Source organism: Echeneis naucrates, chromosome 11 (assembly GCF_900963305.1).
Source record: "Echeneis naucrates chromosome 11, fEcheNa1.1, whole genome shotgun sequence".
Classification (NCBI taxonomy): Eukaryota; Metazoa; Chordata; class Actinopteri; order Carangiformes; family Echeneidae; genus Echeneis; species Echeneis naucrates.
The window spans coordinates 14,146,044-14,163,191 of record NC_042521.1 but is presented as its reverse complement, the minus strand read 5'-3'; the positions used below and the strand labels follow the sequence as shown (position 1 = coordinate 14,163,191).

At 42.5% G+C, this 17,148-nt stretch overlaps 1 protein-coding gene across 5 annotated transcripts in view; it reads left to right on the top strand.

Moving 5' to 3' along the window:
- The first annotated feature begins 2,168 nt into the window (after nucleotides 1-2,168).
- The window catches only part of fam49al (family with sequence similarity 49 member A, like), a 30,111-nt gene continuing 15,131 nt past the window's right edge, over nucleotides 2,169-17,148 (top strand). Inside the window, exons 1-2 of one of the 5 annotated variants that reach the window (XM_029513388.1) lie at nucleotides 2,169-2,416; nucleotides 15,593-15,683. The gene's annotated coding sequence lies outside the window, so the exon portion shown is untranslated. Of the gene's footprint in view, nucleotides 2,417-15,592; nucleotides 15,684-16,710; nucleotides 17,138-17,148 lie in introns of those variants that run through there. The other 4 variants (XM_029513385.1, XM_029513390.1, XM_029513387.1 and 1 more) reach the window with 4 other exon arrangements.

Genomic DNA, 17,148 nt, shown 5'->3' with positions numbered 1-17,148 from the left:
TTAGAAAGTTTTAAGGTGATTCAGTCTTGTTTTCATTTCTCCTTCTTTTCTTTCACCTTGTTTACTTGCATCCTTCTTTGTGGTGCTCAGATGCCAGCAAGAAAGGGCAGCGTGTCCTCCCCACTCTCTGAGCTGCTACACGAGACAGGTGCAATCTGATATATGAAGTTCAGTTCTTAAGTCAGACCATTTGAATGTTTGCTCGGTATGTCCCTGAGATATGCTGTACTTCTCTGTTTGCATGCTATTTAATTTGATTCTGCTTACTTTTCTTACTTGCATTACGCAACTGTCGCTATGGAGTTAATGATGCATTACCACATGACGGCTGAAGCAAAAATGAAATCAAATGTCTGTCTGTCTGTCTGTTTAGTAATGTCGGGCGCAGTTTGGAGATGTGAAAGTTGCAATCAGATCAACTTCTTGAGCCCAACCACAAAAACAGGAAGGTCCATGTTAGACATTGGACTTCTCCTCTATATTTCATTTTTGTGAGAAAACAGACAGACAGTTTAGAGCAACAGTCTGTTGCCTCTGTGTCAGACTACCAACATCATGCTACCTGGACTGAAATTGCAAATCTTTTTTTTTTTTTTTTTTTTAATGTGAGTAAAAAAAAGAAAAGAAAAAAAAAAACCAAACAACCCAAAAACGTTAGTGTGACACATTTAGCTAACTACTACCTCCAAAGCAATGCTCAGCGGTGTTTAGCTACTAGCAGCTAGTCAAATCACACAGACCAACTGTCTGTCTGTCCCTGGTACATCCTCGTGACTGACTGGAACCACATTGCAGCTCGTCTGTGCTCATCTCATGCTGTATTAGGCCATTGTTGACTACAGACACACTTCGATAGCGACTTGTTTTTTTGGATATATTTTTTTTCCAGACTACAAGAAGTGGAATTACTTTTGACACGGCATGCAAAAATTTAACTCATGTGAACAGTGTTTTTTTTTTTTTCCAACTTATCAACGATATATGATAGGGGAGAATATAAGGTGATGCTAACGCTACAGTTAAGAGTCTAACAGCCTCTGATTGCAAACTTGTTATAGTCAGATGACATGTCCCGCTTTAACCCATCGGCATGGCTGCAAAAAGCTCGACAGGACTCCTCTCTCTCGTGTAACCTCATTTTTGAAAGGTCACCAGGTCACACTAACTTGACTCTTTCCTACAATTGGCCCAGATACAAACTATAGAAGAATGTGGTTTGGCAGCATGTGGTCTTCAGCCCTACATACCACTTGTACAACACCACCACACAATAAACATTCTGCCCCTAGACGCTCGCTAACCATGCACACACACACACACACACACATACAAAATGACAATTTAGTGATGGCTCATTTAACCTTGACCCCTCTGTCCACGCTATGACCCTGAAGTAAGAATCCCTTCAATAGGAGTTTTCACCAACTCAAATCATTTCTATTATGACAAAGACAGAGAGGGAAAGGGTTACACACACACACATACACACAGACACACATGCACATGTGTGCGCACGCACGCACATACACAAACATGCAAAAAAAAAAAAAAAAACAAACACACCATCCGATAATTATCAGTGCATTTATGCGTATAGTTCCTCCTTGCAGTACATATAAACACTCTCATGCTGCTCATAGCCACAAATAATGTTAATTTCCTTCCTCTCTGCCGCACAGTGGCAAGCGATGCTCAGCAGTCACCCACACAGTTTGCAAAAATACCTCAGTGCACATCATTACTCACCATGATTCACTTTCACACCGTGTGGACAGAAAAAGTCACTGTGCTGCCGAAACAATGTCAAACACAATGCAACTCTGAACCACACATATAAACACACAGAGCAACAGAAGCCCCCTCCTCTTATTACCAGCAGGCAAGTGGGAGATGTAAAAGGGGGAGGGGGGTGTTGTGAGGACATGGTGAATGTGACTGTGTGTGTCTTTGTGTGTGTGTGTGTGTGTGTGTGGTGGGGGTCTTTGTGAGTGAGTGAGGTAGGAGGAGAAGGGGAGAAGGAGGGGGACATAGTGTTCTATTTCTCATAGACCAACAGCTGCTGTCTTGAGTGCGGAGAGGGAGAGAGGGAGGAAGAGGGAGGGCTATGTGGCGTGAGGCAGTGCGTGTGCTCAGTGTTTAGGTGAATCCACAGCCCTCTGGCTCACAAGAATAAAGGATCCTCACGGACCAAGAGAGAGAAAAGCAACACGGGGACTTTTTCCTTTTATTTTTTTGCATCCCCTGCCTCTCGTTTTCTCACTAGCTTTCAGCTCCCGGTTTCCGCATTTTGCCTACTTTTTTGCCCTTTGTCCTTCTCTTTTGTTCCCTGCATCCATCTCTGATTCACCCCGGTCCAGAGAGAAGGAAGGAAGAGCAGAGTCAGAGGCATCATCTTCCCCTCCTGCACGCCCAGCCGGTAAGTGGTGCTGACACTCCTTTCTCCTTTTTATTCTTATTTAAATCACTTCATCTGTTTAGCAGGAAAGGTCCAGCTCGTTCCACCATGTACATAAAAAAGAGACAAGCTGGAGATGGAGGCTGAGGAGGAGAGGAGGGAGGATGGATGAGGGTTAGACGGAGGCTGGAGGGCGGCCGGTGATTTCAGCTGTCGGTAGATGGAGCGGATGTGGAGGACTAGAGTGGTTCAGTGTCCCACCTGTGGGGCGGAAGCATTGAATTTGGCCCGACCACGTCAAAACCCGGTGGGGTTGGTCAACTGGAGCTTGTTCTTTTTCACTGCAGTGTTTAGACGGAGTGGCACGGTCACTGCCACAGTCACAGTGACACACACATACACACACCTCATCAAGGATTCATTCTTCCTCTGTGTTAGCAAGAATACACCAGGAACTACGCACATGCAGACGTAATTTTAAGTGTGCATGTTTACAGTGATGGATGATTGTTTGGTCATCCCGGACATATGCGACCTAGAACCATCACAGCACATGCATCACCACTGATGCATTGGAGTGATGTGGACAATGTGGATAAATTGCATGTCAAAGCTGACTCGTTGCCTCTTCAGCTCCAATATTGTACACGCATGCATCAGAAATTGTCAGCGTCAGTAGAAAAGGTGTGATACAGTTTTATCCAGTGAGGTAGGTGTTTGAGGTCCGTGTGTGCGCGCTTGTGCATGCTGCCTCTGCACATAGCCTGCTAAAAACAATAGCCCCAGATTACACCGCTGATCAGAAGGGGTGGGTGCATGCGACTGGAGTGGAAAACAGGGAGGAGGGAATGAAAGAGGGAGGGAGGAAAAAAACTGAATGGAGGGATGAATGAATGAGGGCCCAGGCTTTTCAGGAGTTCTTTCAAATGAGGTTAAAAAAAAAAAAAAAAAAAAAAAGGTCTGATGGTGGAAAGGGGATGCATGGGGTTGTTCGATGGAGAGGGAGAGCAGAGCAGTGCAGAGAGGGTGAAGTTATACCTGCGATGAGATCATATAATTCTGCAGGTCTTCTTTGTGTGTGCAGCGGGAGCGAGAATGAGAGAATGCTGTGGATGGAGATTGGACACAGAAAGGTGGAAAGAGAAGGTATGATGAAGTGCTGTGTGTGCATGGGCAGGTGGGAGGGAGACAGAAACAGGCAGGAGAAGTGTGCAATTGAAGGATATGGCCACTGTAATCTACTGACTCAGGTTATAATCCATATGAGTAGATTAACTGATGATTTACTGTCATGCTGACTTTCATGACACACACACACACACACACAAATGACATACAATATGTTTGCATTTCCTGTATGTATAGCTATACATGGGCTACACACAGAAATATATATAGATTATTATGTGGTGTATGTGGAGACACATACATGTGACAATGACAATGAAACGTGCCAAACGGTCATAATATGTGTTGATAAATGTACAATGTGTACATATGCCCCTGCATTTGTTTATAATGTTACACTGTCATATGTAACGCTGTCTATGGAGAATATCATTAGGATACATTACTGTAATTTAACACACTCACACACGCACCGAGTGATCTCTTAATATTGAAATGTTTTTATAGAGAACATCAAAACATGTAGATTATACATAAATTTACATATATGAACAAACAACAAGTTGCACTAGAACAGCTAATCTGATTGTGCTCTCGTTCATGATTGTGTTAATCAGTGTGTGTCTATGTGTGTGTGTAGATTTTTTTTTCCGGGCTAAGATGGAATGGTGGCTGCTATGGTATTTACTCCGCTGTTGCTAGGACACTCCCTTTGAACATTTTAACCGAGCCTTTTCATTGGCCCGCTGTGATGATGCAAGATTCCCTCACCCCAAATCTTTCCTGTGCGCCCATAGAAACATGCCCGTCTGCATTTCCTCCTCGTTCCTTCCCTGACAGTCTTTGTCTCACACCCCCCTCCTCCTCCTTCTCCTCTCTCTCTTTTTCTGTCCATCACTATCTATCCTTGTCCATTCTCTCTATTCATCCCTTTCAGTCCATCATTAACTTAAAATGTTCATTAATTCGTCCCTAATCTCAGCATTTCTCTCCCTCCAGGCTGCTCCAATCAGCCGCTATCACCTCAGTGATTTCTGTCACTTCCGTCTTCCTCGTCCAGTCAAAACGCTCACCGCAAAATGATGCTGACAGCATGTGGCCGTGTCTTCCAGCGTTGCACAATCATTCTGTCCTGCTGTCTTGCAGGGGATTAGTGTACTCAGTGTCTCACAATGTCCCATTTCCTCTGTCCATGAGTTGCGAGATCTCATTAAACTGCCTTAACATGTGTCAGGATGATCAGGTTTGACGAGGCAGAAGACAGGAATGGGGTTTGGGTATATTTATATATTAATGGGACGTCTTCATCACCTTATGCACTCCGACCGTTTTCTCCTCAACTACATGTGCAGTTGAACTGGGTGATGTGTTCACGTATCGCAGCAATTACCCAAAGTTCACAGCTGCACATCACTCCACATGATGACATACATTTCACACTACAGAAGTGTGCAACCTTGTGGATCCAGCCTGTCAGTTAATACAAGCTGAGGGACTGGGAATATAAGATGGTGGTATATGAGGCTAGAGGGAGGGGAAAAAGCAGAGCAGAGGGGGACGGGAGTCAAAGATGAGGGTGTGTTCGTCTCTCGTTTGCCGCTTCTCTCACTATTCGTCACTTCCAAAGAGGCACTGTCAACACAGCCCAGCAGGTGTACTGATGTGTAATGATCTCCTCCTGCCCCCACTGAACAAGATGTTGCTCAGGTCACTGCGTAACTTCAACTCACACTGAAAAATGCAGATGAGTGACACGTACTATGACATGGAAATGTGTGCGGCTACTCCGTAGTATGACGGTTCGTGCCTGAAAAAGTGCTCTGTGAAATAATTTTGACACTGAAGAAATGAATAGAACAACCTGAAAACATTTTAAAGACTGTGCGAAATCACTGTATAGGTACCTCCTAAGATAAAAAAAAAAAAAAAAACATAAAAGAAAGAGTTTACCGTCAGTCGGATGTTATTTAACCCCGGCTACCCTTAACATCTGATATAACCACATTGTGGAAGCAGCAAGAAGTGGATGGATGTGGATCATGTTTGATCCAATCCTTCTTCGACATCCATATGTTCGTCCATGTGGTCCAGCTGTTTTTTTCTTTTTTCTTTTTCTTTTTTTTTTTTGGGGGGGGTTCTTTTTCCAAAAATTGCTGACAATCCATCTTTTATTTTAACAAGCCTAATCTTGTCCATCTGTCCTGCAGAAACATCTACCATTGGAACATCTGTCACTTTGCTTTACATGCCTCTTATTGATGATTTTTTTTTTCATCCTGGAGCTCAGAAGTTGGAGCAGAGTAGCACTGTATTAAGGGATTAATTCATTTAGGAATCTAAGATGTGATCCGTCTCCATCTGGTAATCTCAAGGTTTTAATCCCATCATTTCTAGAATTATGGATTACTCCCTTGGAGCAGAGTTGATTCTGTAAAAGGAAGACAGAAAGTCATAGGGTAGGGTTGTAGGGTCCAGATATAAGAATCAGAAAGTTATATCCATGCAATAAATCTACTCTTGGGTAAGTGTCTTTTTATGTTTATTCTTATATATATAATAAGGAATGGAAGTAGGGAAAGCAGCTAACCTGGTCAACAGTTGAGTAACAGAATCCATCTACCAGCAGCTCAAAAGTGCACCAATATATTGTGGGACACACCCTTTTAAGACAAAATATGATCAGCAGAAGCAAAAAGATAGAAGCCTATAAACAAAGGCCATCATGGTCACATGAATTCACTACGAGGTTTCCAACATGTAGTTTGCTAACCTCCAATTCAGTTTTGGAATTAAGCGTTCACCTTTAGTTCAAAAGTCTTTCCTCTCGTAAAGTTAGTAATAATGAGTATTAAAGCAAAACACATTGCAAAGGTAAACTAGTGAGTGGATTGGATTTCATGTTTGGTGTGATGATGTTTAATGTCGTCAACAGTTTAATGTGTCCTAAAGAATCATGAATGATGGACCTACTGACGCATTACATTGTTGAACAAATCATAGAAAGTGCCTTGAGCTTGTGTTAAACTCAAACCTACAGTCTGTCAAATATATATAAAACAAATTTCTGCTTGGTAAGGTCAAATCCTTTTTGTGCAGTTTAAATAAGATTTCATTATATTATTTTATTATATTTCTTTATATTATGTTTTTATAGGAATAGTTTATGAAAAGTCAATATCTGTAAATAAAGAGGGAAACCGTTTGCAATAAAGCACTTGATTTGTGGAAGAAAAAAATGCGTTAGGAGAAATTGTAAACCTCAAGTCCTCTAATCCATTTGTTTTAAGAGTATTGAAACCTCAGGACATTTGAATAAAAATCTTGACTAACAAGTGTTGAAAAGTGGCATTGCTAATTTAACGCTCTTTGAAGCAACCCACTGAGTCGGTGGGAAAATAGATTTAGGAGATAGTGTGATTTAATTCTCCATGACAAGGCAAGCTGGAATCAGCAAACTCTTCGATCTTATTACCTAACCCTCGATGTTGGATAGCACTTGTGGAAATCGCTGAAAAGTCTTATTAAACTCTGTTATCATCCTTGTTATGGGTGTCCTGCTGAAGCCCTTTGAAATGCGTAATGTTTCATCCAGCGAGACACAGTGCCAGGCCTCTCTGGCTTTTCTGCTGAGTCCATTTCTAACCAAATAGGACGTCTTGTCTCACTCTATATTTCTTAATACAATTTGAATTTCTGTATATGATTCTGGATGTAATCATGTCGCCTCAGATCTGCTGTTGGATGACTTCAAAGCAGTATCATGGCATCTGATCTGTCTATCAGAACGATTGCTGTCAGCTGATATCAATAAATAGCTTGAATGCATACTCTCTGGCCATATTTAAGATCAATATAGCCAATCCAGTAGGAAGGGGAAAGCATGGAAGGCCACAGAGAGCAGCGGAAACAGAAGTGTTTTGCAATTAGTGCGGAAAAGTGAAGAGGTAGATTATCTACTTACTGATGTTATCGCAATCAAAGCTCCAGTTCTCTTAATATGTCCTACTGGATAATATAAGCAGGTGTTTGGTTCCCAAGGCTCAAGATAAACACACTTGAAGAAGTCAGGAACACCTCTCCTGTTAGAGATTTTGTTTAATAAGCCCTGAAGGGGAGTGTGTTTGACTACACTGCTGATTGTGGTCTCGGTTAAATCTATACTTTATCTCCTTAAGTTCAGACAGTTCAGTTGCTCGAACAATGAATGTCCAACCACAGCTAACCAGACACATCAAGTACTTACAGCTGCAGCAGGAACAAAAACATTGATATCCAAAGATAACAACCCAAACACAACAGGAAAGTGTGAGGAATGGACTACACCATGTGTACCTGTTGCAAATCCAGCTAACTGGCCTGCAGAAACGCAAAATCAGCTGTAGGTTTCCAGAGAACATTCAAAAAAGCCTGGAACCTGGACGTGTGTCATGTATTAGCCTTCAGCATGAGAGTCCAGAATGATTCCATGGACTAAAATAATTAGCTCTGACTCCGCTGTAATTGATTTAAGGATATTTGCACTATGGCATTACCGGCTTCACCGTCTATTTTGAGTGGAAAGTATCTAAAGGCTGCTTGAAAAGTGAAAAGATGTCATTAGATGACGTTACGGACATAAACAAACAAATAATGTGATTTCTAAGGCAGAATGGGCATTTCCCAAGACCCCAAGCTTGCAAAAAGTAAATGACAAAGTTTCAACTGGTAAAACTGAGTCACGTGAAAAAAGAAAACCAAACAGGCTTAACTACAGCAACCAAGGAGGAAGGGCCTACGCGAAGGGTCAGTTCTCATTTCACTCTCTTCACTGCAGGTCTTTATATCTTCCTGTCTGTTTGCATGTGTGTGTGTTTGTTCACATGTGTCTATGCCAGATCTGCCATGGGCACACTAGGACTCTGGCAGCAATGCTAGTGTTCATTGTTTGATCAGGCTTGTGAGACCACAAACTATCTTTTCCCCTTCCTATTTACACGAACACACACATGTGCTCACTAATTAGCCCAGCTCGAGCCAGTGAGGATCCATCCACGGTATATATTGTTTTCTATCTAACAGTACAAGTACAAACAGGCATATAGCTCAAAAATAAATCCCCGGACAGAAATAAACCCTAATGAACAGCCAAAGATTTAAAACTTTGACACAAGCGATCCATCTGCGCGTCCCAAACCGACTCTCTTCCAGTTCGCTCTCATTCTGTTCGATCAATTACTTTTTTCTCTGCGTCAGCTTGAGCCCATACCTTAAATCGCAGGCCATTTCCTATATCTGAGACTGGCTGCTATCCCTCTACTCCCAGTGGGACAGAGAACAGTGTAACACTGCATCCTCTGCTATCTGAGACACACTGCAGCACAATGTGATGGAGCGTTGCCTCAAGGACATGCCTGCTCTTCCCGGTATGTAGAGAGGAGACGACTTTGACGCACACAGCTGAATATAGATTCTAGGTCACACTGGGGTCATCCCACTCATTCATTCATTCTCTGTGGTCATGTGCTCTGGCAGAGAGATTGAGACACATGCTGCGTCCCAATTCTTTATTGTAATAATATTCATACAAACGACTCTTGTAGGGACACAGTTTTTCTGCCAAATTCATTAAATGTTACTTGACCGGGAGCATGACTGCTATATTGATTGGCATAGGAGCAATTGAAGAACTTTTTCTCCTTCTCCCTCATGTCATATTTTCTGTCTGCATCTGTGAAATCATACCAGATTAGGGTATGGAGTTGGAACAGAGACAATGTGAAAGAAAGAGGTTGACATAGAAGGTGAAGGATAAGGAGGAATTTATAATTCTGACTGCTGCACAAAGAAAGCAGTCGGGTTAAAAAGGCGAAGACTGGCTGATGCACAGACAATAGACAGGGAGGTGGAGAGACAGAAAGACAGGCAGACAACAAATGGGCTGAAAGAGTGAAGGAGAGTTGAAGGGGAGAGAAGAGAGAGAGAAGCCAGTAAGTTCAATCCAAACTGCCTTTATGTTCGGTTTTATAATAGTGACCGCCTCTCTCTCTTTCCCTGTCTCTCACTTGCGCAGTTGTCCTCGTTAGGCTGTGGCATGGACTTCCATTCACTTTGAACAGCCAACCCTACCCATAACCATTTTATGTCTCACCCTTAACCAAGACCTTGGGACTGCACTGTCCCTATGAGGACTCAGCACAGGCCCTGACAATCACCTGAAGATGTTTAATTCAGCTAAACATCTTAAACATCAGCTGTGGGACCTGCACATATATCCCAATGAAATTGCCTTCACTTGTTCAAAGACACACACGCATGCACACATCCTGACTCACTGAAATCAGTGTGTAAGCGGTCTTTCTGGGACAAAGACCAACTGTCTGTACAGGCGTACTGTATATTGCTTCTTTCTTTGTTTACAGACAGCAGGGGGTCAGAGAAGGACAGGGAAGCGGGGGGGCGCAAAATATATTCAAACACCACACACATATATGCACACAGACACATCACGAGCCCCTTGCTAGAACACGTAGACCCCTAAAAGCCTATAGAGCTCTCTTTGATGGCAGCTAATTGGCATTACACATCACAAATAAACATAACAAAAGATGGCTTTACAGCCATCCGTCCTCCGACAGCTGAAGCACAAAGAGGAAATTGCTCCTATATCTAAAATCCGACGCTTTAATGTTTCCAACTCCGCTTTTCCACAGTTCACAACGCCCCTGAGCCAAACTGCGCTCTTCAAATATTAATGGCTGTATTAAATAAAAGGCATATATTAATCTCTTCATTGGAGGAAATTGGGGAAAAGTGGAAATGGATTATTTCACCATGTTATGATACAGTCATAAACAGGGCACTGCATAAAACAAATTCAAACACAAAATATCTATACTGTAAAAACACATCAGAGTTCAGGTTTCATCTACCTCGGTGCCAATAGACCCTTAATTCCCTCAGTTGCTGCTCCAGTTCTTTATTTCACTTGGAAAATGATCGGACTGAAGCATGTTAAACAATAGAATGGGATTTAAGTACAGCTTAAACATGCCATTCCATCGCTTTCGATCTTCCTCTCAGTTATTCTTCTCTCTGTCTCTCACTCCATCCTCCCTCTTTCTTTGTCAGCCATGCAGCACAGAATCACAATGCTCATTTGCAATCGCCCTTTCATGAGGCACCATGCGCTGCTCTGGACTCAGGCTCAGGCAGTGTGTGTAAATGTCTGTGTGTGTGTGTGTGTGTGTGTGTGTGTGTGTGAGAGAAAGAGAGAAGGGGGAGGGGTGACGCAGGAGAATCGTAACCTTCTCCTTCCATTTCTGTCGTTCTCATTCTCTCTTGCACTCCGCCTCAGCATCCTTTGCTCTTGCACTCGGCCACTCTCCCCTTTTATTCTCATTCCCTCCTCACCTCAGCGAGGGACAGCGCTATCTATAATTGTGATTGTGTGTGTGTGTGTGTGTGTGCGCGTGCATCTGCCTGAGGCAAATTGGCTGTAGCATTCCATCGGCGGTCAATCTTTAGTGGAGCTGAGTCTGACACTGCCACCTCCTATTTTACTCCTCAAAGTGGCTCTTTGTCAATGCACATGTCCCTGGTCTCCTGATTTTTCTCTCTCTCTTTCCTTTCCCTCTCTTTTCTCCTCCCTTTTCCCACTAAAAAGATGCCATCCTGTATGTGAGCATGACCCATTTTCTCTCCCACCTAGCATAATAATTTCTATGGTATAATTTATACGTAATATCAGCCTAGGAACTCGTTGCTAAATAAATGGAAGATTAATTGTGCTTTAGATGTTCAGTTTTTGCCACATCAATCTTTTCTCTTCAAACACATGACTTGGTGATACAGCACCGTTTCCAGCACTCGTCTATCTTTAGTGAGTATATGCTCAGAGTGAAGACAGAGAAGGTAGAGGTAGCCTGTAAACGGACACGGTCACAAAGGAAGAGGTCAAAAGGGTGTTCGGCAAGAAGATGAGCGAATGAAGGGGGCTGCATAAAGGAGGAGCTTGGACTGAACAGGTGGTGGAGAGGGGGTGTGGCGAGGGAGTGGACGAAAAGTTGAGAAGGAATGAAAGACAAAGAGGGAGCGAGCCGGTCAGCCTGACCTGTTCACTGAGCAAAACTAACAACAGCTCAATACCTCAAACTCTACAAAGCAGAGATGTCTGCATACAATGACTTGTTGATCTGTGCCTTTCTTCCTTTTCCCGCTTCAGACCTCGTGACTCTCCCCGTTGGCTCTGAATTTGCTGAAAGAGCAGCTGTATATTTAAAAACTTCCCCTTCTAGACTTCTCTAACAAGGGCCACTCTCTGGAAAAGATCTACTATCTGATCAGCATGACACTGATTCATGATGGGGATCATCAAGCAGCAACTGAAATATCAAAATCTTCCTGAAGCAAACTGAATAGCAATGGATTCAAAATCTAAATATTAATATCTAAATTTTTTTCCCATTTATCACTAAAATAAACAGATAATACCATGGTCAAAACCTTCATTGGGGTAGACCTGCAAAAATTTGTTGATAATTAATACACAAAACCAATAACCACTCAAAGCTGTAAAGAAAAAGTGTCAATTTTTATTGTGTGTCTACCTCGATAAAAATTGTTAATGGGTTTTCCAAAAGTTTTCTCACTGATTCGATAAATGTGTTCAGGTTTAGGTCCACTGGGCATCCGGTACAGAGAGAGGGAATTCAGATGTGTAGCCCTTCAGGAAAACATTAAACAGAAGGTTGTGAACTTTAGTTCACTGGATGATGCGCTGTTTGGACAAAACAACACAAGCCACTCAAAAACATAATTACCTCACACATTTCACACCTTCACGCTAATATTTTATAATAAAAATTCAGAAAATAATCAGTGGATTAATTGATTATAAAAATAAGCATTAGTCAACACCAACTGGATCATCGTCTAATATTTAAAATATGTGAAGACACTAAATGAAAATATAAAGGTGACAGGGGTGAACTAGTATTTGTACAGCATGCACATCGATGGAAATCAAAGTTTCAGATAAAGCAGTGCTGAAAAAAGAGAACAGGTGGTGCGCAAAGGGAAAACTAAAGCACTCAGCTGATTAGCAGAATTGAAAATAGTAATCCATCAAAATGTGTAGTCAGGGCCCTGAAGCTGCAGGAACATTTGATTTGATTTGCTACAACCATTAATAGCTATGACAACAGCTGCATAGAGCTGGTTTTACATGAACGTCCTGTTTAAAACGAATACAACTGCAGTTTGACACATGAAAATGGACTTGACCTCTTATTGTGGACAGGGAGTTCACATTAATTCAATAGGTTCAAGAGCAGAATGCTAACAACAAACAAAGACTACAAAATAAATCTCCACTCAGGAACAAAGGGTAGAATCACTTTAAAGACTCAGTTTACCATAATTCTGTTCACGAGTATTCACTTCCCAAGCCAAGGCTTCCCCTCTCCTGACCTCACTATGTCTGAAGTAATGCTTGACCTTTACCCTTTCCCTGAAAGAGAAAATCAATAGGCACGAGGCACTTTACCTGAATTGGACATGTAGTCAAAACAAAACTCTTGATGTAAGGTAGGAGACGTGTAATTCTAGGAGTGGGTAATTTGGTTTACAACCCCCACAAGGAAGGAAAGTCGATGCTCTGGTGTCTCAAACACTTGAGAGATTAAGGGAAGTATAGTTCATCCGTCCAAACCACACATGATTGATAACACTGAACAGTAACTTGACTACGTGTTGCCATGAGAATAAGAGGTTGTGTTTCCCTGGCAACTATTCTTCCAAGCACCTCGTCTCTCTCCTGTCTGCACTCTCTGCCAATGAGATTCGATGATGCAAGGGCAACAGCAGTAGTGTTAATAGTTACACCAGGCGGCGGGCAAGACAATGTTGTGAGAAGCACAACATGAATGAGAATAGCTTGATGAGAATTTTCTATTGCAGACATGTTAAAGTGGTGGTAAAAAAAATATACAAGCTACAGTTATGTAATCAATATTGGCTTAAAGTGCAGACTCACAGCTTTAATTTGATTTAATTGATTGATTGATTGATTTGATTGAATTACAGCTCTTTAATATGTAGCCGCCTCTTTTTGAAGGGACCAGAAGTCACCCAAAAGCTGTTTCGTGGACAGGTGTGAGTTATGACTTCGTTATGTCATCATCAATTAAGCAGGTAAAGCCTGGAGTTGATTCCAGGTGTGGCAATGGCATTCTGAAGCTGTTGCTGTGAACCCACAACATGCAGTCAAAGCCGCTCTCAGTGGAGGTGAAACAGACCATCCTTAGTCTAAAAAAAAAGAAGAAATCCATCAGAGAGATGGCAGAAATGTTAGAAGTGTCAACAGTTTGGTACATGCTGAGGAAAAAAGAGCGCACTGGGAACTCAGAAAGGCCTGGAAGTCCACGGAAGACAACAGTGGTGGATGATCGCCGGATCCTTTCCATGGTGAAGAAAAACCCCCTCACAACATCCATCCAAGTGAAGAACAATCTCCTGGAAGTAGGTGTATCAGTATCCACGACTACCATAAGGAGAAGACTTCATGAGAGCAAATACAGAGGGCTCACCACATGGTGCAAACCATTAATCAGCCTCAAAATAGAACAGCCAGGTTAGACTTTGCCAAAAAAAAAAAAAAAAACATCTGAAGAAGCCAGCCCAGCTCTGGAACAACTTTCTCTGGACAGATGAAACTAAAATCAACCTGTAGCACAATGATGGGAAGAAGAAGGTATGGAGAAGGCTTGGAACGGCTCATGAGCCAAAGCACACCACATCTTCTGGAAAACACGGTGAAGGCAGTGTGATGGTATGGGCATGGCTTCAATGGCACTGGGCCGCTAGTGTTTACTGATGCTGTGGCAGAAGACGGAGGCCGTCCGTCGGATGAATGCTGAAGTGTGTAGAGATACACTTTCTGCTCAGATTCAGCCAAATGCATCAAAGCTGATGGGACGGTGCTGCAGTGGACCCAGGAGTTTTTTTTTTTTTAAGCTAAAGAAGTGGAATATTCTACAATGGCCGAGTCAATCACCAGACCTCAGCCCGATCCAGCATGCAGTTCACTTGCTTCAGACAAAACCTCAGGCAACAACTTAAGACTGCCGCAGTGAAGGCCTGGCAAAGCATCACAAAGGAGGAAACCCAGCGTTTAGTGATGGTCAGGCAGTTACTGCATGCAAAGGATTCCCAATATATTAAACATTAACCCTTCGTTTATGGTCATGTTAATTTGTCCAATCACTTTTGAGCCCCTGAAATGAGGAGACTTTGTATTAAAGACGGTTGCAATTCCTAAACATTTCATAGGATATTTGTTATTTGTTCAACCCCTTGAATTAAACCTGAAAGTCAGGCAGTTCAATTAGATCTCAGCTGTTTCATTTCAAATCCAATGTGTGGTGACATGCATTGTGTCAATGTCCAAATATTTCTGGGCCTAACTGTACGTTCCCCTACCCAGACAGAGGATGAGCTTCTCTTTGTTGTCCTTCCTCACACCAGTTCTAACTAATAACCATGCTATCAAACGGAGAAATATCTGATTGGATACCGTTCGAGTAGCTGCTCCCTGTCATGCTCTCCTCCTTCTGTCTGTTTTTTATTTATTTCTTTTCACTCTTAAAAACCAGCTACAGCCTGGGAAGCCCACAGAAAAGGGACACCTTTGTGCAGAGGTCCATGCTAGCGTATTTGGATTATATATTTATATGAAAATGCTAATTTTGTATTCAGTTTGTCTTTGCTGTCCCCTGTTGGACAAAAATGTATGGACTGATAGACATCTTCAGATGTGGCAACACTTTAAATCTGGGGTGGAAGAAGTTTCATTGCAAGCTTCACTGAGTAAACTCATATCCTCACTTCAAAGGTTAATGCATCAGCCTTACTATTTTTAGCTCTTATGTTCATTTGTCCTCTGTAGCCCTTCATTTCTCCACTGATGCTTTCCTTTGCCCTTGCCGACGCTGAGTATCTGAAAACCAAAATCCACACTTTCACCTACATTGTAGAGGAATTTGAAATATATGTTAATTTCACTTTCTCTCTGTCTACCTGTCTATTTGTCAGTTGGTGGGTGCTGATGCTGTAACCACTGTGTGGAGCTGACAAGCCCTGGTTGATGCAGTGAAGTGTTCCAGAGGGATAAACACAAGCGAAGGTAGGAATAGAAGATGAAAGAAACTGAGCTGGGAGAAGAAATTGCACAACAGCTGAAAAATAAGGACACAGCAAAGCACCATATGGGCAAGCTGGGCAGTGGAGAGATGGATGGACAATTGGAGAGCTAGGAGAGTGCAGTCGCAGCACACTGAATGGGTTTGATTCCCAGGCAAGTTAATACCCCGTTGGCCATTGTGTGACAGAATGACAGGTTATAGTGGCAGCCATAGACGGAGAGAGGGAGTTTAGATGGTCTTCTTGGTGAGTTAATAGAGGTTAGGCAAGGACAAGCAGGGCTTTTTCTGTGCTCACTAAATCCACACTGATGGACAACAGGAAGAATCTTTCAGAAAGAGCTGAAAGGAGTCTGGGAGGCCTTAGCTCTGCTGCTTTCCTTCAAGGCTGGACCAGGTTTGCTTTTCAGCCACCATATGGGAGCAGAGCTGCGTCTGTATTAAGACTCGAGAAGCCCTTCGGTTTAGTCTCTCTTGCCAGACTACAGATGAGAGCTGTGAGCTGTGCAGTTGCATAAGAGAGGCACTTTGCTCCACTTTCACGCTGGCTGACTGCAAACATTTTGCGTGTTTATGTGTAACAGAAACTGCAAGCAGTGGCCACCAAGCACACTTCCTACTTCACAGAATGCCATGTCCAAATGATCAAACCGTCTGTTATCCACCCACTGGTTGTGATATGAAGTAGATTATGAACCCAATCTACAAGTTAAAAAGCAAATGTGCATTTGTTCTGCCACTTAGAGTTGGTCCACCAGTGAAACTGAATGGCATCGTCACAGAAATGTGCTGTGACAAGACAAGGCCAGAGGAGCCGGGAGAGTGCTGCTAAGTGATGAAATAGAGAAGTGAGGCAGAGAGGAGAGCTGGAGGGGATATTTTTGAGGAACCCATTCTGACGTCAGAAACATAAAGAGAGAAGGCGTTTACTCTTTTTGGGGAAAATAAATTGAAGTGATACAGATGTAAGCATGATACATCAGCACAGTACAGCCAGGGGACAAGGATATAAATGTAAATTACACTGAATATCATCATGCAGTATTTCTTTGCTATCCTAGCAGAGTGTAATGTTCTACAAAATAAGAGATTGAAAAAAAAACTAAAACAAAAAAACAACCCAAACCCCTGAACATCTAGTGCATAGGTTAAATAGAGCTAACCACAGTCTTTTAAATAGCTGACTGAAAAAGAGAAGTGTGAAGTGGACAGAGAGAGAGAGAGGGAGAGACAAAGCGGTGGAGCAGAAGTTTACATCAGTCTCTAAAAAAAGCAGAGAGTGGCAACCAGTGCCATCGTTGGGACTCTAGATATCACACAGAGCCAACCTGGGATTTACTTACTGCAACAATTTTATAAAACAGAGGGCGAGGACAGAGAGGACCGGGGAGAGGAAATCGACGGTAAAGGAGAAGTAAGGCGCTCAGAGGAAAAGAGGGTAAGAAGAGA